General features: G+C 45.3%; 1 protein-coding gene across 6 annotated transcripts in view; it reads right to left on the bottom strand.

Annotated features, from left to right (window-relative positions):
* The window catches only part of LOC141570059 (dual specificity tyrosine-phosphorylation-regulated kinase 4), a 53,806-nt gene that overhangs the window by 25,736 nt on the left and 2,424 nt on the right, over positions 1–25,646 (bottom strand). The window contains exon 1 of one of the 6 annotated variants that reach the window (XM_088801296.1): positions 19,173–19,337. The exons of 3 other annotated variants lie outside the window; for them this stretch is intronic. The gene's annotated coding sequence lies outside the window, so the exon portion shown is untranslated. Of the gene's footprint in view, positions 1–4,254; positions 4,410–13,780; positions 13,848–19,172; positions 19,338–25,646 lie in introns of those variants that run through there. 2 more of the 6 variants (XM_088801302.1, XM_088801294.1) reach the window with 2 other exon arrangements.

The following is a 25,646-nucleotide window of genomic DNA, read 5'->3' on the forward strand; positions in this document are numbered from 1 at the left end:
ATATATTGCTTCATTACAATAAACAAGATACACTTGAAGCCACCTCTGCTCACCCCTTAAAGCTAGGAAGAGCCAAGAGAGACTCAAGGCACTGGGTGAATGACTGCTTGAATAAATACCCAAACAAATGATCTTTCTAGCAGTGTCTATCCTGGACTGACTTGTTCTGTGGTTTTCACACATTTAAAAAATATATATCCACTGAACCCTTCCCTCCAATAAAATCTTAACTAGAGCCCTGGACATGAGAAGAGATCAAAGCTGAGCTGCTCTTGCTGAAGAGAAGAAAATGCCCGTTGTCTAGCCCAGGAATGCTTTCACCCTCAGAGGAGCTCCAAAGGTGCCTGAGGAGAACCTACTAGAATATAGGTGCCCAGCCTGAACACCATTGACCTGATCAGAAGAGACTTAACATCTGGAAAGAGGTGGAGGGAGGAAACCAAAGCAGCAGCACAGTGTGTCCTAGAGTAGCATGCACGCAATGAAGGCATGTGACATAATTGTGCATAGTACACAGATAATAGTTATTGAATGGTTAGGCATTTATTTTTATATCCATTTGAGAAACTATAACTAGTATGTTAAACCTACAATTCTGTTGTTGTTGTTGTTGTTGTTGTTATTTGTCATGAGGCTAAAATTTAAGTAAAAACAATGTGAGTACACAAAAGTCATGATGGTGGCACTGAAATGACTAAAGTTCAGCAAAAACAGGCTACCGCTTGAATCTCGGTTCTACTCTTTGAAGCACAACCCAGGGGTCTCCTTCTTCCAGCCGTCTCTGAGGGAAGCAAATGACATTTGTCCAAAGCTGAGACACAGCTGGGGCCAGACTCACCTCTGTGAAACTTGGTATACCGGCTGCATTGAACTAGGAATGGGGTACAGTGCTTCAACTTATTATCACCTAGCACGGCTAAGCCCTCCACAGAACTGTACTGATGTGGACTATTTAGAAGAGTCCATCCTGACCTTCTAGAATCAGGACTTGATCTGAGGGAGAGGGGACTGCCTAGAGCATGGGCCAGAGCCTCAGACCAAACTAATTTGATTAGCTAACGTGTACTGCGTACAGGATTTGGTTGTTTATTGGATAGACGATGATGCTACCTGAGCAAATACGGTAATGGTGAATCTCATTAAGTGCCAACTTCTCATCAAATAAATCTGTGGGGATTAAAACTTACAACCACCAACAATGACAAGTCGGCACTGAGGATGAGTTGGGAGACTGGACAGATAAATGAAAAGTACATTAACAAAACTCACCCCAGACTAAATACCAAACACAGCGCGTGGACAATGAGAGTCAACAAAGAAGGAAGAGATCACTGTGAATGCATCTGCCCCAGAGAATATGGACAGGCTTTTTGGAACGGGTGTGGCCTGCTCTGGGCTATATTTGGGAGGAAGAGTAGAGAGTGTGTTCACTAGGTGAAACAAAAACAACAGCACCTGGGCATATTCCAGGCGTCTTCACAGCTCATGCTGGTTAACCTGGGGCATAGGTATGCTGAGGTTCTCAGTGCGAAGGTTCTCAGTGCTGAGGTTCTCAGTGCTAAGCTAAGGTACTTGGTCTTTATCTTATGGGCAATAGTAAAGCACTGACACTTTGCAAGGCTGGGAGTTACATATACAAATATTTCAGAAAGATCCCTCCAGCAGCAATGTGGCATAAAATAATGCTCACAAATATGGACTCTGAAGCAGACTCTGGTTTTGAATCCCAGCTCCACTACTCATTAGTTGCTTGACCTTTGGCAAGTTATTAACCTCTCCTCCTGTAACACGGGGATAATAACAGTACCACCTCACGGGGTTGTTGTGAGGATGAGTTGAATCCATACATGAAAAGCACGTAAACCGGTGCCTTGTATATGCTAAGGGTACGTGTTTGAGAGAGCTCATTTTCCTCATTTGTAAGATGGAAAGAGAGATCTTTGCTCATTTCTCATGAGACAGGAAAACCATGGACTCAGAAATGATGGAGAATATGCAAAATGATGTGGAGCCTAAAATGATTACAGGAACTGAGGATGTTTAAGCTGAGAGAAGATGAAACAACACTTCTGAGAGGGTAACAATTCTGATACTGCCATACATGTATACTGGAATCAAACAATTAAATAAGTGGGTGAGACGGTAGGAACCAGGTTTTTCACTGTCAGAGTGGAAACTTATAGATAATCAAGGTCAACATTAACATTTCCACCATGTGATAATGGATTAGAGTTGGAGACATTAGTAAGAACTTAAGCTTAACTTAATATAGATACAGATGACTACATATAGAAATATTTATAGATATGTGTATACATAAGGGTTAGCGTGCACACACACACACAGACTTCTTTGCTTTGTCATCTGAGAGGTCCTACAAGAAATAACATCCCAGTAGAAATAAACACACTTAGCACTCAGATCGTGGTTTCTAATTCCATTCTCCAATAGGAGGAACCAAGGCTCCTAGGAAAAATAATTGACTCTAGGACTGGAGCAGGAAATGTGCAAGATGAGCCTGGAGCATCTTGTAGTGACAGAAAGTAAAGCACTGATGAAAAGAACAAAAAACAAACAACAACAAAAACATTGATAAGAATATGTCAAAAGGGCGAAAGAGCCACACTGGCTAAAGCTGGAACAATTTCAGCAACAAAATACTGTAGCATTGGATTATAACTCTAAGCATAAAATTAATATCCATGAGCCCATGCTCATGTAGCTAAAATATTTAATGAAGAAATAAATAAGGGAGAAGAGACAAATCTCCCATGCAGAAGAATCCCTAATAAATTATAGATACTTCCACCCTCAAAGAGGAGCAGCACAACTCCACTCCCTCAGCATGGGCTGTGCATAGTGACTCGTTTCCACAAAGCACCGCATGGAAAGAGAAAGAACCACTTCACCGTGGCAGAACCAGGGAGACACTACCTCCGACGCGATCCAGGTCAGCATCAACAGTCGTAAACCGTGCTGATAGCAGGCACCTTTGACAGAGTTTGATGAAAATGGCACTTCCCTTCCGTGGCCTTTGTCCCCAAATCTATAGCCCTAACCTCATCATGAGAAAAACGGCAAATTCCAATAAAAAGCATCCTACAAGATATCTGACCAGTACTCCTCAAAACTGTCAAGATCATCCCAAAAAAAGGAAAGTCTAAGAAACTGTTAGAACCAAAAGGAAGGAGCTTAAGGAGACATGAAAACTAGGTGTAATGTGGTGTCTTGGATGTAACCCTGGGACACAGAGGACATTAGGTTAAAATTAAGGAAATCTGCCTAAAGTATGGAGTCTCCTTAATAATAATGTATCAATATGTGTTCGTTAATTGTAACTAATGCCCCATACGAATGTAAGATAGAAACAGGGGAAACTGGTGCGGGGTATGGAGAGGTATGTGGGAATTCTGTACTATCTGCTCCATTTTTCTGTAAATCTAAAACTGTTCTAAAAAACATTAAGGTTATTAATAAAACAAACTCCTGAGAAGAGGGGCAATATCAGAAGGGCTGTTGCTTGACACAGTACAAACTTGTTCTACGGGGTCCAAAGAACAGAATCAGGTCAAAGTGTAGAATTTTTAGGGAGGTAGCTTCTGGTTCAGTAAAAAGAAGGCTTTTCTTAAGTTTAGAGCCTTCGTGAGGTCTTGCGAGGCAGTGAGCTCTCCACCACTGGAAGTGCCGATTCCACCCCATGAGCACCTGTGAGAAATGTGCATGGAACTGTGGGCTGGGCAAGATGTAATCTCCAAAGTCCCATCTGTCTGTAAGATTCATTCAGGGGACTCCTGACAGTGTTCAACCTTCATCCTCTTACGGAACCAAGACTGAAAACCATTGCATGTAGAACAGTGCTTCCCAACCTTTGTCACATCATGCCACACATAAAAAATTAAGTTTGGATGACAACCTGGAGTAAAGAGAGGCAGCTCACGACCAAGTGCTACCAGCCCAGGGTTCCCGGTGCCCCAGGCTTGGCCAGGCCACCGTGAGGGCTGGCAGCCTCCACAGCTCTGCACCCATAGCCCGTGCACTGGTACCGATGTATGGCCCACGCTGATGAACCTGCTGGCTGTTTTTTGTCTCCAGCAGCTTCCTCAGAGACACACAGGACCCATAACAACACTGCATTCTACCATAGCAACCCCGGGAGGCAGGAAGAAGGTGTGAGCCCGCATTCATGGTGGCCAAACAGAACGTTTCCTGTAAGACACTGGGCTTCATGACATTGTTCTGTGGTCCCTCACTGACCTCTGACCCAAGAGAACAGGAATCTCCTTAATGGTCTTGAGCTCTGTGTCCAAATGTCGAATCCTCAGCATAGAAAAGATTCTATCCACAGGGGCACCAGCATAGGTGGTGAGTCCTGTGCTGTCCGAGGCCTGGGCACTGGACGGGCTGGAGGAAGCCTGTGGAGCGGCGAGGGGCTAAGGGGCGAGGGGCTAAGGGCGGGGCTAAGGGGCGGGGCTAAGGGCGGGGCATCGGAGGAAGTGACCAGGCGGCTGCAGAACCCCTTTCTGTGCCCATCACAGCGCTCAGAGAGGCCTCTTCAAGCCAGAACCCGACTGTGACGCTCCTTTATTTTCCAGACTTTTTATATGAACATGTAGTGCTTATCATTTGAAAATACCGTTATTTAAAAACAAAAAACATTACAACAGAGAAAGCTACATGGTTCCATGCAATGCTGGGGAGGGAGGGAACAGTAACAATGGCAGGGAACTCAGTCCCCGAGAGCCTGATGGAGGGGGTTAGACTTCAGGAGACGCTGTGGAGGGAGCTGGGCTCAGAGCCTCAGAGCACGGGCACAGCAACGACACCGCAATGCGCGGATATGAAGAGAGGGAGACGTGAGTTTACAAGCAGGCGCAGGTTGCTAAGATTCTCCCATACTGAGGCCCGCGTCCAAACCAGGGGATGGCCCTGGGGTCTCCAACTAGGCTTACATCGGGTGACAGACCCAGAGGGCCTGGGCCCTGCACGACTGCACTTGGCTGCCTGATGAGACGCCTCCAGCCTGGAGCCCTGACCCTGGGTCCCTCCTCCACCTCTCTTGTGCCTGTGTCTACTGAGCTGGAGACCCCTGGGTTCCCACACTTCTTTTGTTTTCTCAGGGGGAAAAAAAGGCAAATTCCATCTCACTGCTTTGCAAAAGCCAGCTCACCTTTCTCAAACAGAAACTGAGCTCAGTGTGAAAGCTGATTCCAGGGAAAGTGAGAAAGCAGAACCCCAGATGCTCCGCCCTCACCCACATCTCTAGCCCTCATGCAAAATAGTTCAAAGTTGCCAAATTATTACAGTTACTGATTCCTGGGACTCAAGGATTCTTCCAGGAACACGTCCTTCCTGCCTCCCCCTCCAGGAGGATACATGGGATGGGCCCTGAGGATGCAGTCTTTCCTGAGCACATCTGTGTGTCAGCACAGAGCATATGCTCCAGTGGCTTTCACATTTGTCTGAAGGGCTTTCAACATACAGAATCTCAGATCTGACCTGATTCCCTAGCAGTGGCCCAGAAACCTGTATTTTTTCAAAAGCTCCCCAGGTGAGTTGTGTGCAGCCGGATTTGGGAGTCACGATATAATGCAATCCCCTCTTTGGAATCTGTCTCTCCCAACTCTGAACTTGGGTTTCCTTTATGCCATTGATGTTGACGTGTCCACCCTAATTTTTTATGAATTCTCATCTCCCCACAACGAGACTCTGTGGCAGCAAAAGTTAGGCCCTCTGTGACATGCCAGCCCTCGACAGCAGTCCCTCTGGCTGGTTCATCTCGGGGTCCCCACAGTGCCCAGCCTGTGTGTGTCAGTGTCCATGCCACAAGAGTCTACACTGACGGGGGCCACCTGCAGAGCCAGCCTTGGATTTGCTGAGTGTCTCGGGATGGGATGGATCTTCATTAAGTATCACCTTCCTTGCTGGGATGGCAGGATAAGCTATAGGCTGCTTTTAAACAAGGCTGCTTCCTTTGTACGATGTTACAGGGAAATGCCTTTACTGCAAATCTAGATTAATCAACATAAGCTGACTGCAGTAAGCATGACCTTCTCACTTGCAGGAGTGAGAGTGAGAATGTTTTTACAAATTGGCCAATTGTCACTTATGATTTCTTACCATGAGTAGCACAAATGTGTGAGAAGGAAGCTAGCCCTGCACGCCTCTGCCCACACATGCCTGGTTCAGGCACCTATTGCAATGGTCTCCTGAGCGGTTTCCCCGCCCCTCCCCCAACCCATCCTCTTCTGCCCCAGTGACCTCCGAAATTAACATGAACATCTGATCTTGTTGCTTAAATCTCCTCAGTGATGCCCTCCCAGTGCGTAGAAGTCCTGGCCTACAAAGCCCTCCCAGCCTCATGCCTCGCCATGACCCTGGCCCTGCCCTTTTAGCTCCAGCAATTAGGAATGACTTGCAGTTTTCAAACACCACACTATTTCACATCTCAACACTTTTACTACTGCTGGTCCTGGGAATCTTCTCCTGTCACCCACCCTATCATCACTTCCTCCTCTCCACACCCCTGTCATTCACCTGGTGAATTCGCCCACGTTCAAGCCTCAGCCAAGGTACCACTTCCCTCCATGAAGCCTTTGTAACCATCCCTCTTGCGTTTGGAACCCTCCTGCTACCCCACGCTTTGTACTTGTCCTGATCACAGCACCTGCGAAGGTTTGCTGCACAGCATCTGTCTTCCTCCCAGACTGTAAGACGCTTTAACAAAAGATCTGGGTCTCATCTCAGAATCCCGAAGCCCAATGTGGCATCTCACCCGTAGTAGGTACCTAAATATTTGCAAAAGGAAGGAGGGAAAGGAAGGAGGGAAAAAAGGAAAGGAGGGAGAGAGAGACTGAGAGAACAGGAAGCCCTATTAGCTGTCCTCAAAGATTTGAGACGACTCTAAGCCACCCTGGGAGACCGTTGAGCTGTGACTCCAGCATCCCTATTCGGTTGGTAGTCCACACTTTCGACAGTGTAGCCACATTCCCACTCCACGTGGCTTCCACTCCCACCAGGTGCGAGTGCTCTCTTGCTGCCTGGCGCTTCCTTTTGGAAGGAAAGCCTTCTAATCAGCAACTTCACACTAGAGAAAACCCTTCTCCCTCTCAAAGAAATTGCATTTTCAAAGAATTCTCAGAAAAGGAAGTGCTTTGTCTCAAATAAATATCTGCTCAAAGAAGACTTTCCAGTACTGGGGAACTAGATGAAAGAAATGGTTCATTTTAGGAAAGAAGTGCTTTGCAAACCTTATCAGGCAGGAGCCCATCCCATGGGTCACACTGACACGTGACTTCTGTCAGAACAGAGGAAGAAGGCACATAGAAAGGTGAAATCTCCAGTCCTACATCCTGCATCAGTATCTTCTCCCAGTGCCACTCCACCTTCCCCTTCCCTATTTTGCGTTCTCATCATGCCAAGCCCCCACCCTTAACATTCAAAGTTAACCCACGAGTCACAGGAGAGTACATTTCCTGCCCCTTCACTCTGATCCCTATGTAGGGCTAGTTAGAGCAGAACCCCAAGACGCATGGCCTCATCTTATTACCTTGGACAGAAGCTTGGATGTTCTCATCTGTAAAGTTTAGGGAAGAAAGCAAGTGGGCTCTCAGCAGGCATCAGGGCCACCTGGCCCCCTGCCCCTAAGCCATCTAGCTTTTTCAGAAAGGCACACCTCCATAAAACAACAACCCTCACAGGGTTGTTATTGTTTTTTTATTTTCTCAGTTGGCTCCGCCTTGGGTCTTCCTCCTCTCCCGTTAAAAAAAAAAATCCCCAAGTGCCTGATCAGTGGCAAGTAAAGCTCAAGTTCTGTGATATCAAATCACAGCTTCCTCCTTACAGGCTCCATAATTCTTTCCCAGAGGCTAGAACAACTGAGAGTTCAAAACAAATGCGTTAAAGCAGGGAGAGGGGATAATGAGAGAGAAGAGAAACCTGAGGGGATTCTCTAAAGAATACAAGTTCAATAATTAAGCCCAGCAGAGCACCTCAGAGATCTGGGACAAACAGGGATGTACCCAGGTTCCTCACATCCGCAGCCGAGCATTAAGCTCCTATCGCTCCACAGACCTTCGGCAAATTACGGCATTTCTCCCGCTGCCTCTTATAGCTAAGACTCTGCCCCTAAAGCCCCTTGACTGTGTGTGAGGAAGCCCGTGATGCCTTGCCAGGCGGGAGCAGCCTCCCGATGACACCCACAGCTAAGGCTGGACTCTGGAGGCCAACCCCTTGGGGGGACCAGGTTTTCATCTCACCGATGCATGCCCTCCCTGGGGTCCTGCCCACCGGGTTACGCCCCTGGTGAAGGTGGAGGAGAGAGACCCTGGTGGTCCTTCGGACCTGAGGGAAGGGCAAAGCATAAGCCTGTACACCCAGATGCTTGGAGCCGCTTTCTAATGCACTCAGTGACTGGCCTTGGGGGAGATACTCCCCCTTCTGGACCTCTGGACATGGAGCTTGGAAAATCGTGGTGCTAGAAGCCACCTCAGGGAACCTGTAGTTAAAAGCTCTCATTTTACACATGGAGAAAGAGAAGCTAAGAAGGGATCCAAGTGACTTGTTGAAGATAACAACACAACAGCAGCAAGCCGGGGTCTCGAATCTATGCTCCCTGGTGCCCTCTACGGTATCGCGTTGACGTGAGGTGATATCCTCTGACCTCTTGTGTTCTCCCATGAAACTGGGTGTGAAGGGCTTATAAAGCACTTCCCCTCCAAAGGTCTCTAATTAGATGTAAGATCATGCTTCTATTATGATGACACGTGGATACAGTTGACAATAGATAGAAACACTCAGAAAGCAAGTGTTTATTCTAAAGTAATTAAATAAATTAGACACTAATTTCCTTATAATAAAAAGTGGATTTATGCATCATGTAGAAGGACTAGAGGAGATGATTTGTAAGCCTCTGTTCCCACTGATTTAGATTTATTCTATGCGTTTGCGTATGTTATTCCTTCTGCCTGAAATGCCCTTCCTTTAGTTCACCCTGCAGTATCCCTGTTTAAATCCAGGGGGCATCATTCCCTTTGAGAGAATGTGAATCATGAGCCCTGTAACTATGTCACTTGATGGACTGTAGCTGACTGGCACATCAGTGAAGCGTGGCATTGTGCCTCGGCATTAGCCAATGGCTTAGGAAATTTTCTCTAGGCTCCCAGAGAACTTTGTTTCTACCTTAGTGAGTGTCCTTACCATGCCTTATTGTCCCTTGTCTATTTACATGTTTATGTCCCCCACTAGGCTATGCATACTAAGCAAGGAGCTGTATATTGTTTATTTTTGTATCCCAGCACCAAGGACAATGCTCGGCTCAAAGCAGGCTCTCAGTAAACACTTGTGGAATGATTTATGAAAGAATTCATCAGTCAAGGGTCTTTAAAACTTCATAGGCTAGAAAAAAAGTACATGGAGTTTGGAGTTAGACAAACAGCGAGAATTCTGGCTCTGCTACTTGCTAGTTGTGTGACTTTGGCAAACCATTTACCCTTTCTCAGGCTTAGTTTCCTTTTCTGAAAACAAGATTAGTAACCTCACAGTAGTTAAAAAAAAAAAAAAAAAAAAAGATTTACAAAATACACAAGGAAACAAGGTACTATGAGTAAGAACTAGCACAAACTATAGACACCAGAATAAATAACCCCCTCAAAAAATCCAAGTATTGGAATTATCAGGTAAAAATTACAAAGTAGTGATGCATAATATGCTTAAAGAAATAAAAGAGACTAAAAAATAAGTGTAAGACACTATGCAAATGACCAGATTTTAAAATGAACAAGTTAGAACTTTGAAAAATAAAAAATACATAAAAATTGAAACTTTAAAGTCAATGAATAGGCTTAATGAAAAATTATACATAGCCAAAGAAAGAATTAGTGAACTGGAGGAGAAAAGTTTGAAGAAATTATCCAGCCAGCAGCACAGAGAGGTAAAGAGATGAAAAATACGTTCAGAGATTACAAACATGGAGGCAAAGTGGGCTCTAACATACATCTTATTAGAGTTTCAGAAGGAGAGCAAGAATATGGCAGACATAAAGACAAAATGGCTGAGAATTTTTCAGGACTGATGAAAGACAGAATTACAAAACTTTTAGCAGACATATCTGTAGAGTTAAGAACCACTTAATGACAGGGCTATGCTCTGAGAAATGTGTGGTTAGGTGATTTCACTGTTGTGTGAACATTGTAGAGTGCACTTCCCCAAACCTAGATGGTGTAGCCTACCACACACCTGAGCTATATGGGATGGCCTATTGCTGCTCCTAGGCTACAAGCCTGTACAGGATGTTACTGTCAAAATAACACTAGATTAAATCAAGCATTAAAAAAAAAAGATGCAATCAAGAGATTTGGGAAACAGAAGATGTATGAGGTTGCTGCTGGCATAACATGGCATACTCAAACTTTTTTTATAATTAGAAACAGTACACTCTAAAATAATTATAAAAAGCATAGTAAATACATAAACCTATAGCATAGTCATTTATTATCCTTATCAATATTATGTAATATACATAATTGCATTGCTATATTTTTATACGACTGTCAGCACAGCAGGTTTGTTTATACCAGAATCACCACAAACACGTGAGTAATGTGTTATGCTGTGACATTCCAATAGCTATGATGTCACTAGGCAATAGGAATTTTTCAGCTTCATTACAATCTTATGGGACCACCAATATACCTGTATATACAGTCTGTGGTTGACTGAAATATTGTTATGTGGCATATGACTGTATCTTTATGATTTTAGAGGAGAGAATGATTTCTTAAACAAGACAAAAAGTACATATCATAAATTTATCTACTTTTAATTAAGTACTTCTGTTTATCTAACGACAATATACAGCCACAATTATAGGAAGATTATAAGATACAAAATTGCTATACAAAGCCAATTGCTTTCCTACATATCAGCAATGAACAACTAGAATTTGAAATTAAAAATGCACTGCTTACATCAGCATCCCCCACCAATCAGAATACTTAGGTGTAAGTCTAAGAAAATATGTACAAAATATATATAAGAAAAATTAGGACACTTTAATGAAAGAAATCAAAGAAGATCGAAATAAATAAAGAGATTTTCCACGTTCATGGATAGGAAGACTAACTATCATTAAGACGTTAGTTCTCACTGAAAACTCTTAAGACATTGATGAAAGAAATTGAAGAAAACAAAAAACAAATGGAAGGATATTCTATACTCATGGATTAGAAGAATTAATATTGTTTAAATGTCCATTCTGGAGCATTTGAGATCTTGCTCCCCAGCCTATGTCATCAGTTTGGCTCAAATAAACTCTTATAAAAATTCTCTAAAACAAAAAAAAAATATAAGTCCATACTACCTAAAGCAATCTACAGATTCAGTGCAGCCCCTATCACAACCCCAATGGCATTTTTCACATAAATAAAACAATCCTAAAATTTGTATGGAATCACAAAAGACTCTGAATAACCAAAGCACTCTTGAGAAAGAACAAAGCTGGAGCTCAGAAAGTTAGGGACACAGGAGACTTTTCTTGTACTGTGTGTTGGATACACACAGGGTGTTCATTGTGTTATTATTCCTTATGCTTTACACATAAACTTAAATATTCTTTTATATATTCTCAACATTTAATAATAAAAACAATTTTTTAAAAAGCATTAATAAATTAGAGAATAAAATCAGAATCCTGATTTCAGCTTTTATTAGCAGAATTAGCTAATTTGCTTACTCTCCTAGAGTCTCAATTTCCTCCTCTAAAATGGGGCTGATGACTACCTTAATATTGTTGAAAGGAGCAAATGTAAAAAGCTAAACACATATGGGGTGGGGGTTGTATGTCTAACATCTCCTCCTCTCCACTTCCAATGTCAAACAGATTCCATTTGTCATGGCCTGAGGAAGCTTTCGAGAGAAGTTATCTATTCTCTGGTTAATTCTGGGACGCAGAGATGCTCCCCCATGCTTCTTGCTTCACATCCTGGTCATAGCAATTGAAGGTAAACTCAACTCTTTGTTCTCCTCTCTCTCCAAATTGAGAGCACCAGTGGGAATACAGAACAAAGGAAATGGCACTTCCTATGTAGGTCTCAGAAGGAAGAGTGGGGCCCTAGGAGAGAATGGGAAAAAGTATGTAAGCGGTCTCCCTCAAACCCCGAAAGTACCCTAATGTAGATATATTGTATTATACGCCCATTTTTTCATTGAGCCACCAACTCTAGAATGGCTGCTTGTGATTATAGTTTAAATGTTTAGTTAGGTGACCATTTAAGTTCTTCTAGTCTGAGCCTGCAATTTGCATTTAAAAGGTGAATTCATTACCATAAATAATAGCGTACCACACTAAAAACCTAGGCAAAATGGCAATTGGAATCTCTGTTCTTTGTTCTCTCTTCAGTTATAATTGGCTATGAATTCGATTCCTTTGCAATACCAAATGGTCGGATTGTTTGTTTGTTTTTCTGATGGAGTAACGATGAGATCCAAAATGCGACAGAATGAATGGCTCTCAGATACCCTCTTCTACTCTGGGAGACATAAATAAGCCTGTCACCTACAGGAATCCCCTTTCTGTTAAATGGACAGAAGGGGGGAAGGTAAAAGCAGTCAATATTTACTGGGCTTCCAACAGCTGCCAGGCAGTATCTCATTTAATCCCACTGGATTCTGGGAATGTAGGAATAACTTTTCAAGTTTCACAACCAGCCAACAGTTAGAGAGATTTAGTCATCTAACCAGGGTCTCAGACTGGTGTTTAAATGGACATCTGTCCCCGCATGATAGGATGGAACTCTTTTTGGAATTTTTATAAGAGTTTATTTGAGCCAAACTGACAACATATGCCACAGAGCAAGATCTCAAATGCTCCGGAGAATAACAGGCTTTTTTTTAGCTTCTTTTATGCATTTGAAATTAAGGAGGGAATGTAGGAACTTTACATGGAGGTGGGAGAAAGCATGGCAGAGACCAGATTACAAAATAGGTAATAAGAAATAAACTTTTAAAAATATGTCCGTGACCCTCAGAAATTCTGATTTCAGTGGTCTTTAAAACCTCCCCCAGGTGATTGTAAATATCCAACAACCAAGGCTGAGAACCACTAGTCTAGTTCAATCTGAACTCTTGACAGCTGAGGAAAATGGGAGCTGTCATTACCCTTTTCAGCATGTAACTGCTCTATCCGGTCTTTTGACAAATAATCCCAATTTTAAGCGTCATGAGTTTTGTTTTGTTTTCCTTTCTTTTCTTTTGGTCTTGGTCTGTTCTGCTCTCCACTATATCCCCAGCACCTAGAACAATACTTGAATGAAATGAGTAGGCACTCAATAAATATTTGTAGGGGGAACAAATGAATATACACTTTCCTGATTTTTATTCCACAAATAAGCATCAAGTGCTAATCTGTGCTGGGTACTGTCCTGGGTTCTGGGGATTCAGCACTGAAGCAGACCAAAAATATCTTTGCTGTTATGCAGCTTCCATTCGAGAGCAGCACTCTCCTGTAGAAATATAAAGTGAGCCACATGTGTAATTTAAATGTTTCTGGTAGATACATTAAAAAAAGTAAAAAGAAACAGATGAAATTAATTTTAACAATATATTTAACGCAATATAGTCAAAATACTATATTAACATGTAATCAATATAAAACGATTTTTATGTTATTGAGGTATTAATTAACATACTACAAAGTTGACCAAATTATAAAAAATTAACAAGGTACTTTTTTGTTTTGTTTTTTTTGCACCGAGTATTTGAAATCTGGTGTGTATTTTTCACTTACAGCACACCTCCGTTTGGACTAGCCCCATGTAGGGGGTTCATAGCCTCATGTCGCCAGTGGCTGCCATATTGGACATTGCAGTTCTAGACGGGGAGGCAGACAGCAAACAAGCAAACAAGCAAACAAGCACAGATATAGTATAGTTAGAAAGGGTGGCGAGGGAAGGCCTGTCTAAAGGGGGCGATATTCAGCAACTGAATGACTTAAAGGACAGAAGAGAAATAACAGAACAAGTACTTAATCTTCCAGTATCCCGAAAATAGAAAATGTGTCTTAAGCAAGCTTTTGGATATACTTTGTAGTACCTGCTCATCAACTGCCAGGGAAATTGTAAAGTAACATCCTAAGTTAACAGAGCCCCCTCCCCAGGCCTCTTCCAGATTGTCCTCCGGGAGGGCTGAACCTGAGACCCTGCAGTGAGCTCCTCCAGTCCCAGAAGCGGGCTGCGAGGCAACACTGTTTTCTTTCAATAGACTTGCAGAAGAGCCAGACATCCTCCAACTTACTAGCGGACATAGTTAGGTCCAGAAGACAGTATGTTCCTTCTGACAGCAGTTAGGATAAACTATAACACGAAAGCATTTTCCTGAAGGGCAGAGAGATCCAGTGTAATTGAGAGCCACTATAAGAGTTCTACCACCCTTGCCAGCTAAGCTGAAAGGCTGAGGACTCTCCATAGATGCCAAAGATAAAGGTCTCTCTATGGTACATGGATCTCTAATATTTTACCATGTTTTAGTCAAACAAATGTGGGCATTTTAATAAGAATCATATATTACTATATACTATATATTATTATATTAATATAACCATGCATTACTGTTACAAATACTACTAATCATATATTACTTAATACTATATTAAGACCTGTTTTTTATTTAAATTGAAGTTTATTGGGGTGACAATGGTTAGTAAAATTACATAGGTTTCAGGTGTACAATTCTGTAATAATACATCATCTATATATCACATTGTGTGTTCACCACCCTTGCCAGCTAAGCTGAAAGGCTGAGGACTCTCCATAGATGCCAAAGATAAAGGTCTCTCTATGGTACATGGATCTCTAATATTTTACCATGTTTTAGTCAAACAAATGTGGGCATTTTAATAAGAATCATATATTACTATATACTATATATTATTATATTAATATAACCATGCATTACTGTTACAAATACTACTAATCATATATTACTTAATACTATATTAAGACCTGTTTTTTATTTAAATTGAAGTTTATTGGGGTGACAATGGTTAGTAAAATTACATAGGTTTCAGGTGTACAATTCTGTAATAATACATCATCTATATATCACATTGTGTGTTCACCACCCAGAATCAGTTCTCCTTCCATATATTAGACCCCGTTTACCCTCTTCTACCACCCCCCTACCCCTTTACCCTCTGGTAACTACTAAACTATTAGCTATAAGACCTGTTGTCTTAAAGCCAGGTGAAATGGATTATTAAAAATGACATTTTAAACCCCCCCCAGCTGAAATACTACCAAGATCCATATAGAAAATATTTACTTATCATTATAAACACTATATAACATATTAAATATCCTGAAATAATATACATTTTTATTAATTTATTTAAATATCTAAAATAATTTTTTCAACACCTGCTTGGGGAAGTTGGTATGCTGAGATCCATAGCTTTCTCATCTTCAATGGTTTTTTATGTGAAGGGATTATAATTCATTCTTTTCATCCTCCAATTAATACAACTATCAACTGAAACCCAAGGTTTCATGTACTGAGGACAGTTACTGATTTGTTTGCCTCTCCTTAGTTAAGCCTATTCAATTCAATTAAATGGGAAGTTCATTGGGAGAAAATATTAATAAACAGGTGGTGAAAAGACATTTATTTAGGGCCCATCAGAATAACTACCAGTGTAAAGACAATAGTTATAAGTTTAAGTAATATTTTAAAATGATATTGTCAATTTGCCAGCAGTTAACATCAAATAAAACATAAATGAATTTATCTTCAGTGTGCTTTTTAATTTTATTTTTGATCATTCCTGTCACTGTAATTGCAGCAGAATTTGCTTCTTAAGATTAATATAATTAAGGAATTGTATATGACAACAGAGTTGACATTGCTCAGCAAAGAGACATGGAATAGAGTGGTTAACAATATGGGTTTGCCTCATACACAGTTAGTGGGAATGTTAATTAGTGCAGCCACTATGGAAAACAGTATGGAGGTTCCTCAAAAAGTTAAGAATAGAACTACCATATGATCTAGCAATACCTCTTCTGAACATTTACCTGAAAAATATGAAAACACTTATTTGTGTAAAAAAAATATATATATATACATATATTTGTTTATATATATATATAATATAAATATATAAATATAAATATATAAAAATACAAATATATAAATATATTTATTTATATATAAAACAGATATATCTCTCTCTCTCTCTTTATATATATATATATATATATATATATATATATATATATATATATCCCTATGTTTATTGCTGCATTATTTATATCTAATCGCCAAGGCATGGAAACAACCTAAGTGTTCATTGATGGATGACTGGATATAGAAGATGTGGTAAATATATACAGTGGAATACTACTCTGGCATAAAAAGATAAAATATTGCCATTTGTGACAATATGGATGGATCTTGAAATTATTATGCTAAGTGAAATAGCCAGACAGAAAAGGACAAGAACCATATGATTTCACTTATGTGCACTATAAAACAAAAAGTAACAAACAAGTGAAACAAACAAGAACAAATTCATAGCTATAGACAACAGAATGGTGGTTACTAGAAGGAATTAAAGGACAGAGGGAGTGCAAAGCAGGTAAAGGGGGTCAAACACGTGGAAACGAAAGGAAACTAGATTTCAGGTGGTCAGTATGCAATAGAGTACATATATGTCAAATTATAGTCTTGTGCACCTGAAAATTATATAATGTTTGTCATGCGGGAGACCCTGCTCGCTGCGCCATTTGTCATGCGGGGGACCCTGTTCGCTGCGCCATTTGTCGTGCGGGGTGGCCTGCAGGGTCTCTGCTCCCGCTCCCCACCTAACGCAGGATATGGTGAGGTGTGGGGACAGAGCCCCAGAAAGTAGTTTACAGGCTCTCGGCCTCACATGGAGGAGTGCTGGCTCGGGTAGTAGATGGCCGTCAGCTGTGGCTGATTGGCCGTCAGCTGTAGCCAGTTAGCCAATTAGCCGCTAATATAACTGCTGCGGCTACAAAGGAGAGCGGAGGAGAGTGGAGGAGAGTGAAAGAGAGTCGTCGGTGGGTTGCAGACAAAACGGACAGCAGGTCGCACGTCCAGTGAACCCAGCCTCCAGTGAGACCGTAGTGGTATGACTCCCCTACCTAAGGCCCCGTGGGTGTTCCTTTTTGGCCTCACCATATCCTGCGTTATGTGGGGAGCGGGACCAGAGACCCTGCAGGCCTCCCCGCACGACAAATGGCGCAGCGAGCAGGGTATGGCGCCAGCCAAGGCTCTCCGAGGGATGGTAGAGCAGTTTGTGCGTGTGAAAACGCAGTCTCAGGAAGCCCATGAGGAGCCGCGCCAGAGAGGGGGAGCACAGTCTGCCTGGGAGAGATGTGACCCCTCGGTGAATTGGTGGTCCTCTCGAGCCTCCGGATGGCATGCCGCCCTGTTGGCCATAGCAGGCATTACCGGCTTTTGGTGGGCTGCTGCTGTAGGCTCCGAGGGCTGTGGACATCTTACATCGAGGCCTCCACCCACTCACACACCTGGCACGGTGAGCAAGATTCCGACCAGGTAGGAATGGCGTCTGACTCTGGGCAGGAGGATGTATGGCCCCCACACAGTGTGTGGTGTCCAGTGGCCACTGTTCTCAAGGGTTGGACCCCCAAGGAGGGGTGGGAGGACATGGACGGCTCTCCGGCCAGCGTGGGGAGGGCCCTGCAGGCTCTGGCTGAGCAGTTGCTGGAGGAGGAGAAGGCTACAGCCGGCCGCGTGGGCTGGATGTTCCTCAAGGCCTTGAGTCTCAACACGGAAAATGGGCTTAATGAAGTGGCCCGGGTGCCTGACCAGGTGTCCCGGTTGGAAGCGCTGGAAGCCTGGGTCCGCCTGTTAGAACAGGGGCCCCACAGTGGAGACTCTGAGGCAGAGGCGGAGGAAGCAAGTGGAGCCAATGTAGCTCCCAACCCCCAAGCCCGGCCAATCTTGAAGCAAAGGGTAAAACGTGAGCAACCTCTGGGCCCCGGGGGCGTTGCTGCCGGCAACCCAGCTGTGACTGAGTTCACAACCTACACCCCATACACTCCCACTGAGTTGCAGGAGCTGGGGAGGTGGTACAGACAACGCCCTGGAGAGCCAGTCTTGGCTTGGCTGTTACGTTTATGGGATGAGGGAGCAGACAGCATTCTCTGCTCCCCAGGCGAGATGGAAAAGCTAGCCTTCGTGACAGTGCATCCGTCCCTGCGACAAAGGTTACAAAACTGCCATAGGTTGGCCAACAACCAGGGCAACCATTCTCTAATGGTGTGGCTCACGGCTGCGGTACGCACCGTATGGGAACAGCCTGGCGAGCTGCCAGACACTGTGAGTCAATGGCAGTCATATACAGAACTTACGCAAATAATCCGTGAAATGGGTATGAGACATGCTATTTTTAACCTCAACATGCAGGGCTCAGATGACGAGCTTTTTACTGCCAGCATGAGAGATCTGGTTTTGGACACTGCACCTGCGAGTGCTTTTGGATCCTTGGTTGCTATTCTTACACCGTATGTAGGGCGACGGATCCATGAAGTTACAACTGCCATGGCCACCCTAGGGGATGTTGAAAGCCGGAGGCGAAGGAAGTTAAGACAGGAGGTCCGCACAGTTGAGACCTGGAAGCCCAAACCAAAGGTAAAGGGGCGAGGTCGCGGGCCTCAGAGAGTAACACGCGCACAGATGTGGCGTGATCTCGTGGCAGCAGGGGTCGATAGGAAGAAAATAGACCAGCAACCCAACGCACTCCTGCTTGAACTTTGGAAACAGTTGCATCCGGAACAACAATTCCGGAGAAGCATAAAGGAGGAGTCTGGCAAAGCGCGACCCGTGTCCCTCCAGGACTTCATGCAGCCGCTTGAGGCCGACTCCTTTCAGCTTGATTAGGGGTGGGGCCAAGGTACCCGGTCAGAGGGGACGAGCAGGGACCGGAGGCCCCACGTGGAACTGTCCATACATTGGTCCCCTTCGAATGTACAGAGGGTTTTGGCTCTAGTTGACACTGGTGCTGACTGCAGTCTCGTTTATGGGAACCCAGAACTGTTCCCCGGACCAGCAGTCTGCATTGATGGCTACGGGGGGAAAACTGTGACTGTGAAAGCTGTTTCCTTACCACTGGGTATAGGAAGGCTCCCTCCTCGTACCTACAAGGTTTATGTCTCCCCCGTTCCGGAGTATATTCTAGGGGTGGACGTGCTACATGGCCTCAGCTTACAGACGTCGGTAGGAGAGTTCCATCTCCGGATCCGGGTGGTGAAAGCGGTGACACGCGGGCATGCTCACCACCCTCCTCAAGCGTTGCCATAGCCCTGGCTCGTGGTCACAGTTCGACAGTATCACCTGCCAGGAGGACAGGAGGAGATCGGTCGTACAATATTGGAATTGGAGAAGGCACATATTGTGAGGCCAACGCACAGTCCCTTTAACTCCCCAGTATGGCCTGTCAAGAAGCCAGATGGGACCTGGCGAATGACTGTGGACTATAGGGAGTTAAATAAGGTGACGCCACCCTTGCACGCTGCAGTGCCTTCAATTCATGATTTAATGGATCGTCTGACTGTCCGCCTAGGGACATATCACTATGTAGTGGACTTGGCCAATGCTTTTTTCTCCATTGACATTGCACCCGAGTGTCAAGAGCAGTTTGCTTTTACGTGGGATGGGCGTCAGTGGACTTTTCAAGTCCTTCCGCAAGGATACTTGCACAGCCCCACTATCTGCCACGGGCTTGTGGCCCAGGATTTGGCACAGTGGGATCACCCATCCTCTGTGGCCTTGTTTCATTATGTTGATGACATTCTGTTAACCTCAGATTCTCTTTCTGATTTAGAGCAAGCAGCTCCCTCTCTTCTCCACCACCTGAAGTCACGCGGCTGGGCGGTGAATGAGGAAAAGGTCCAAGGCCCTGGCTTATCCGTCAAGTTTTTGGGTGTTGTGTGGTCGGGTAAGACAAAGGTTATACCTGAGGCAATCATTGACAAAATACAAGCCTTTCCCCGGCCGACCAAGGTCTCCCAACTGCAGACGTATTTGGGTCTGCTAGGATATTGGCGGGCATTTGTACCCCATTTAGCACAAATGGCAAGGCCCTTGTACAAGATGATAAAAAAGGGGGCCTCATGGGATTGGACTGAGGCTATAGAGCAAGCCTTCGTTGACACGAAACGGGCAGTGCAGCAGGCACAGGCTCTGCAAGTAGTGGACCCAGGCCACCCATTTGAACTTGATGTTCACGTAACCCAAGAGGGGTATGGATGGGGCCTCTGGCAACGGCAGGAGCGTCTCCGGTTGCCAGTGGGATTTTGGTCCCAATTATGGAAAGGAGCGGAGGTCCGCTACTCTCTAATAGAGAAACAGCTGGCTGCTGTGTATGCAGCCCTAGTGGCCACAGAAGCCATCACAGGAACGGCATGTGTGTTGGTTAGAACAACATATCCTGTCCAGGGGTGGGTCCGTACGTGGACCCAGGGACCCAAAACGGGGGTGGCACAGACCACCACCCTCGCCAAGTGGGGTGCCTACTTGGAGCAACGTAGCACCCTTAGTTCAAGCCCTTTGAGCACAGAGCTACAACAGGTCCTGGGGCCTGTGGAGCTTGTAGCCCAGGCTGAGCCAAGTGCTCTGCCTAGAGGGGAGGACTTGGAGCCCTCGCCCTACAAAGAAGGACAGTCCCCAGTACCTGAGGATGCCTGGTTTACCGATGGTTCTAGCCGAGGGGCTGCAGCTGTTTGGACGGCTATTGGTGTGCAGCCCAAAACAGACACCATTTGGTTTGATACTGGGATGGGCCAGAGTAGCCAGTGGGCTGAATTACGGGCTGTGTGGATGGTGATCAGCCATGAGCCTGGGCCCCTAGTTATTTGCACTGACAGCTGGGCGGTGTTCCGGGGCCTAACGTTGTGGCTCCCTACATGGAAACACCAAAACTGGTTGGTGGGACACCGTCCACTGTGGGGTCAAGCCATGTGGCAGGACCTCTGGGACCTAGGGCAGAGAAAGGAGGTGACCTTAATGCATGTCACAGGTCACTCCCCCTTAGTGTCCCCAGGTAATGATGAAGCAGACGCCCTAGCACGGGTACGATGGTTACAGCGGGCTCCTGCCACTAATGTGGCCCACTGGCTGCATAGGAAATTACAGCACGCTGGAAGCCGAACCATGTGGCAGGTGAGCAGACGCTGGGGCCTGCCTTTGAAATGGCAGGAGATAGCAGATGCCTGCTATGACTGTGCCGTCTGTGCCCAGGACAGCCCCCAAAGGCGGAGGCTCCCCTGGGAGACACAGCAGATTACGCGAGGGAGGGTGCCCCTCACTCGCTGGCAAGTGGATTACATTGGACCCCTGCCTAAGGCCTGCAATGCGATATATGCATTTACAGCAGTGGACACTGCTACGGGGTTGATGTTTGCTTGGCCCTGTCGGGCTGCGGATCAGCAGCATACAGTGGTCGCCCTTACACGGCTGTGCGCCCTCTATGGGCGCCCCCAAGTCATTGAAAGTGACAGGGGTACCCATTTTACGGGGCAAGAAGTGCAGCGCTGGGCTGCCAGGATGGACGTGCAATGGTTGTTTCACACCCCGTACAATCCGCAAGCAGCTGGCATGATTGAACGTTATAATGGTCTTTTGAAGCAAGGTCTCCGGGTGTCAAAACACCCTCCCACGATGCGTGACTGGGCCTCGCGTCTATGGGACGTCCTGAGAGTCCTGAATGAGAGACCACGGAAGGGAGGGCCCGCGCCAATAGAAGCTCTGCTACATCGAACGGCCGCTCCCATTCAATTACAAGTTACCACCAGTGAGACTCTGTTAAAGCCAGGCTACGGCAGAAATGGGAACATTTTGCTGCCAGCACCCACATGCTTGGAAGCAGGGGAACGGCAGCAATGGACTTGGCCCTGGCAGGTCAAAAGCCCCCACTGTCGGTGGTTGGGTCTGATAGCCCCATGGGGGGCCGGTTTGACTCACGATTTGCAAGTGACGCCAGGGGTGGTGGCTGAGTGGCCACCTCAAGTGACTGTAGTATACAGAGGTCCCGATACCGGGATGATTTTGCGAGGAAACTATGTGCTCTCACTATGGCCTATTATGGGGTCCCCTGTTCTGTTACATGTTGAAACTATGCAAGGGACCCCAAGCACTGCCATAAAGGTCTGGTACCACAAACCGGGAAAGGTGCCAGTGGCAGCGACCCTCCTTTCCCAGGACAAGAAGCTGGCATGTATCCTCCCAGATGGAAGGGATTTGCCATTGTTGGTTCCTAAGTCTACCGTTTCTTTTCGTCCGTAGGTGTCAGTAGACTAATATGGCACAGGGACCCTCGCAGAAGACGCTTGTCACCTAGATTGTGAGGCAAGAACCTGTAGGGGTGGAGTGTGGGGACAGAGCCCCAGAGAGTAGTTTACAGGCTCTCGGCCTTACGTAGAGGGGTGCTGGCTCGGGTAGTAGATGGCCGTCAGCTGTGGCTGATTGGCCGTCAGCTGTAGCCATTGAGCCATTAGCCGCTAATATAACTGCTGCGGCTACGAAGGAGAGCAGAGGAGAGTGGAGGAGAGTGAAAGAGAGTCGTCGGTGGGTTGCAGACAAAACGGACAGCAGGTCGCACGTCCAGTGAACCCAGCCTCCAGTGAGACCGTAGTGGTATGACTCCCCTACCTATGGCTCCGTGGGTGTTCCTTTTTGGCCTCACCATATCCTGCGTTCTTGTGTGGAGAGCGGGACCAGAGACCCTGCAGGCCTCCCCGCACGACATGAGGCCAAAAAGGAACACCCACGGAGCCATAGGTGGGGGAGTCATACCACTATATTCTCTCTGGCGGCACTATACTCTCAATGGAGGCTGGATCCACACTGTCCGCAAACCGCCATCCACACTTGCCAGCCCAGCCGCCATCTTCTTGCCAGCCCCCATTCTCTCCCTCTCTTCTCCTTCGTAGCCGCAGCAGTTATATTAGCGGCTAATGGCTCAATGGCTACAGCTGACGGCCAATCAGCCACAGCTGACGGCCATCTACTACCCGAGCCAGCACTCCTCCACGTGAGGCCGAGAGCCTGTAAACTACTTTCTGGGGCTCTGCCCCCACACAAGTACACCTGATTTAGAAGTTGATCTTATAGATGGTGATCACAAAGTTACCACATCAGAATATTATCTTTAGTGCTGTGGTAATTCAGTAGTTTTTATGACAGAGTAAAAAGAAAGACACCGAATGATGGAGGAGACTTCCGGAAAAATGGTGGCGTGAGGTGAGCCTCTGTAAAGCTCCCCTGGAATTTACAAAGAATCGAACAACAAAAACTCCACAAAGGACTCCCTGCACAGCAGACAGGCAAGACGAAGAGGCCCACTACCGACTGAAATCACCTACAGGTGGGAGACTCGCGTGAGTGGAGGGAGGAGGAAAGGGAGAAGCGCGCGGAGACAGAGACGCGTGGGCGCAGGACGCAGACCCAGCTCAGTGCGCCGAGCTCGCTGCTTCCCGGAACCACCGCAGCTGCGGGAGAGGGAAGAACTCGGACTGCTAGGGCTCCGCTTATGGCCCACAGGGCAGAGGGGACAGCATATAACATGGCTGAACCCAACGCTCACGGCAGAGACCTCGGAGAAAAGACTGAGGGAAAAAGGCTGAAAACGGTGGTTTGAGCCCGCACTGCCGAGCAGAGAACGGAGCCTTAGGCACTGAGACCAGCCGCCCCCTCCCACCCCTCCCAGAGCTCGCCCCGCCCCCACCTGCCCGGTGCTAGAAGCGAAACAGTAGCAGTGTCAGATCAAAACAACAGAAAATTTGCTATCTTGAGAACTGTGACCACAGACACAAATTCACAGCCCAACTAATTCCGGCAAAGGGGAGAGAGCTGTGGAAGCAGGACCAGCTGTGGTGGTGGTCGCAGCCATTGCTCTGGGCCACCTCTCACAACTCACCCCGCCCCTGACCCCACCTATCTGGGCGGATCCCTGCAGGAGTAAATAGAACTGCTGAAACATACGGGCTCTGAATCAGGAGCCGGAAGAGCTTTGGAACATCAAAAGCTCTCCGCATACCCACCGGGACACTGCGCCCTGTGACCTAGACGAACTATTAACAGAGGAGAAGCCCGTCTCTCAGGGAATCCCCCCATTGTGTGAGAAATTGGAATAGTGCAGAGAAAACATAGCACTACCGTGTGGGAGAAGACAAATAAGTTGCAGTTGGAGAAATAATAAAACATTCTACCAACAAGTACTGGCAAACAAAAGAAAGACCGCTTTCTATCAACCTGTTGCAGAAGCCACTCCTGTAGATGTCTAGGAAGAGAAATAGTAAACCAGTAATCGCCATGAATAACCAAGGCAACAAGATAGCTCAGAAAGAAAGTGAAAAATCTCCAGAGAAGGCACTTAAAGATATAGAAATATGTGACTTAAATGACAGAGAATTCAAGATTGCAGTTCTGAAAAAACTCAACGAGATACAAGAAAACACAGATAGGCAGTTAAATGAACTCAGAAACTCAATCAAAGAACAGCATGAGCATTTTACGAAAGAGATTGAAATCTTAAAAAAGAACCAAATAGAATTTCTGGAGATTAAGAACTCAATAGAAGAAATTAAGAATGAAATAACCAGCTTAGGTAGTAGAGTTGACCAGATGGAGCAAAGAATCAGTGACATCGAAGATAGAAACCTGGAAATGACACAAATTGAAGAAGAAAGAGACTTGAGACTTAAAAGAAATGAAAGAACTCTACAAGAACTTTCTGACTCCATCAGAAAGAGCAATATAAGAATAATGGGCATACCAGAAGGAGAAGAAAGAGAGAAGGGAACAGAGAATATATTCAAACAAATTGTCGATGAGAACTTCCCAAATTTGGGGACAGAACTGGACCTTCGAATCCAAGAAGCAAATAGAACACCTAGTTACCTCAATCCCAACAGACCTTCTCCAATGCACATTGCATTGAAGCTGTCTAAAATCAACGACAAAGAAAGAATCCTCAAGGCAGCCAGGGAAAAGAAGACGGTAACTTACAAAGGAAAACCCATTAGATTATCATCAGATTTTTCAGCAGAAACTCTACAAGCCAGGAGGGAGTGGAACCAAATATTCAAACTATTGAAAGAGAGAAACCATGAGCCAAGAATAATATATCCAGCAAACATATCCTTTAGATATGAAGGAGGAATAAAGACCTTTCCAGACATACAGAAGGAGAGGGAATTTTCTAATACACGACCTGCACTACAAGAAATACTAAAGGAGGCTATTCGACCACCATCAACAGGGACAATTTGTGGCAACCACAACTCAAAAAGGGGGAGAGTAAAGGCCTGAACCGGAATATGGGAATGGAGAAAGTAAGCGTGCTGAAGAAAATGGAATACTCTAAATATCAAACTTTCTTTTACATAAACTTAAAGGTAACCACTCAAAAAAAATCCAGAACTGAAATATATACTGTAATAAAAGAAGAAACAGAGGGAAACATCATAGAATACCACCACACAGAAATAATAGACAACAACAGAAAGGCAAAGAAACAATGGAGACACAGCCTTACCAGAAAACTAAAGATAGAATGACAGGAAATCCTCACAAGCAATGATTTCTGAGATATGAGAACAAAAGCACAGGCA

The sequence above is a fragment of the Rhinolophus sinicus genome, chromosome 1, assembly GCF_057876585.1.
Source record: "Rhinolophus sinicus isolate RSI-liver-muscle chromosome 1, RSI-T2T, whole genome shotgun sequence".
NCBI lineage: Eukaryota > Metazoa > Chordata > Mammalia > Chiroptera > Rhinolophidae > Rhinolophus > Rhinolophus sinicus.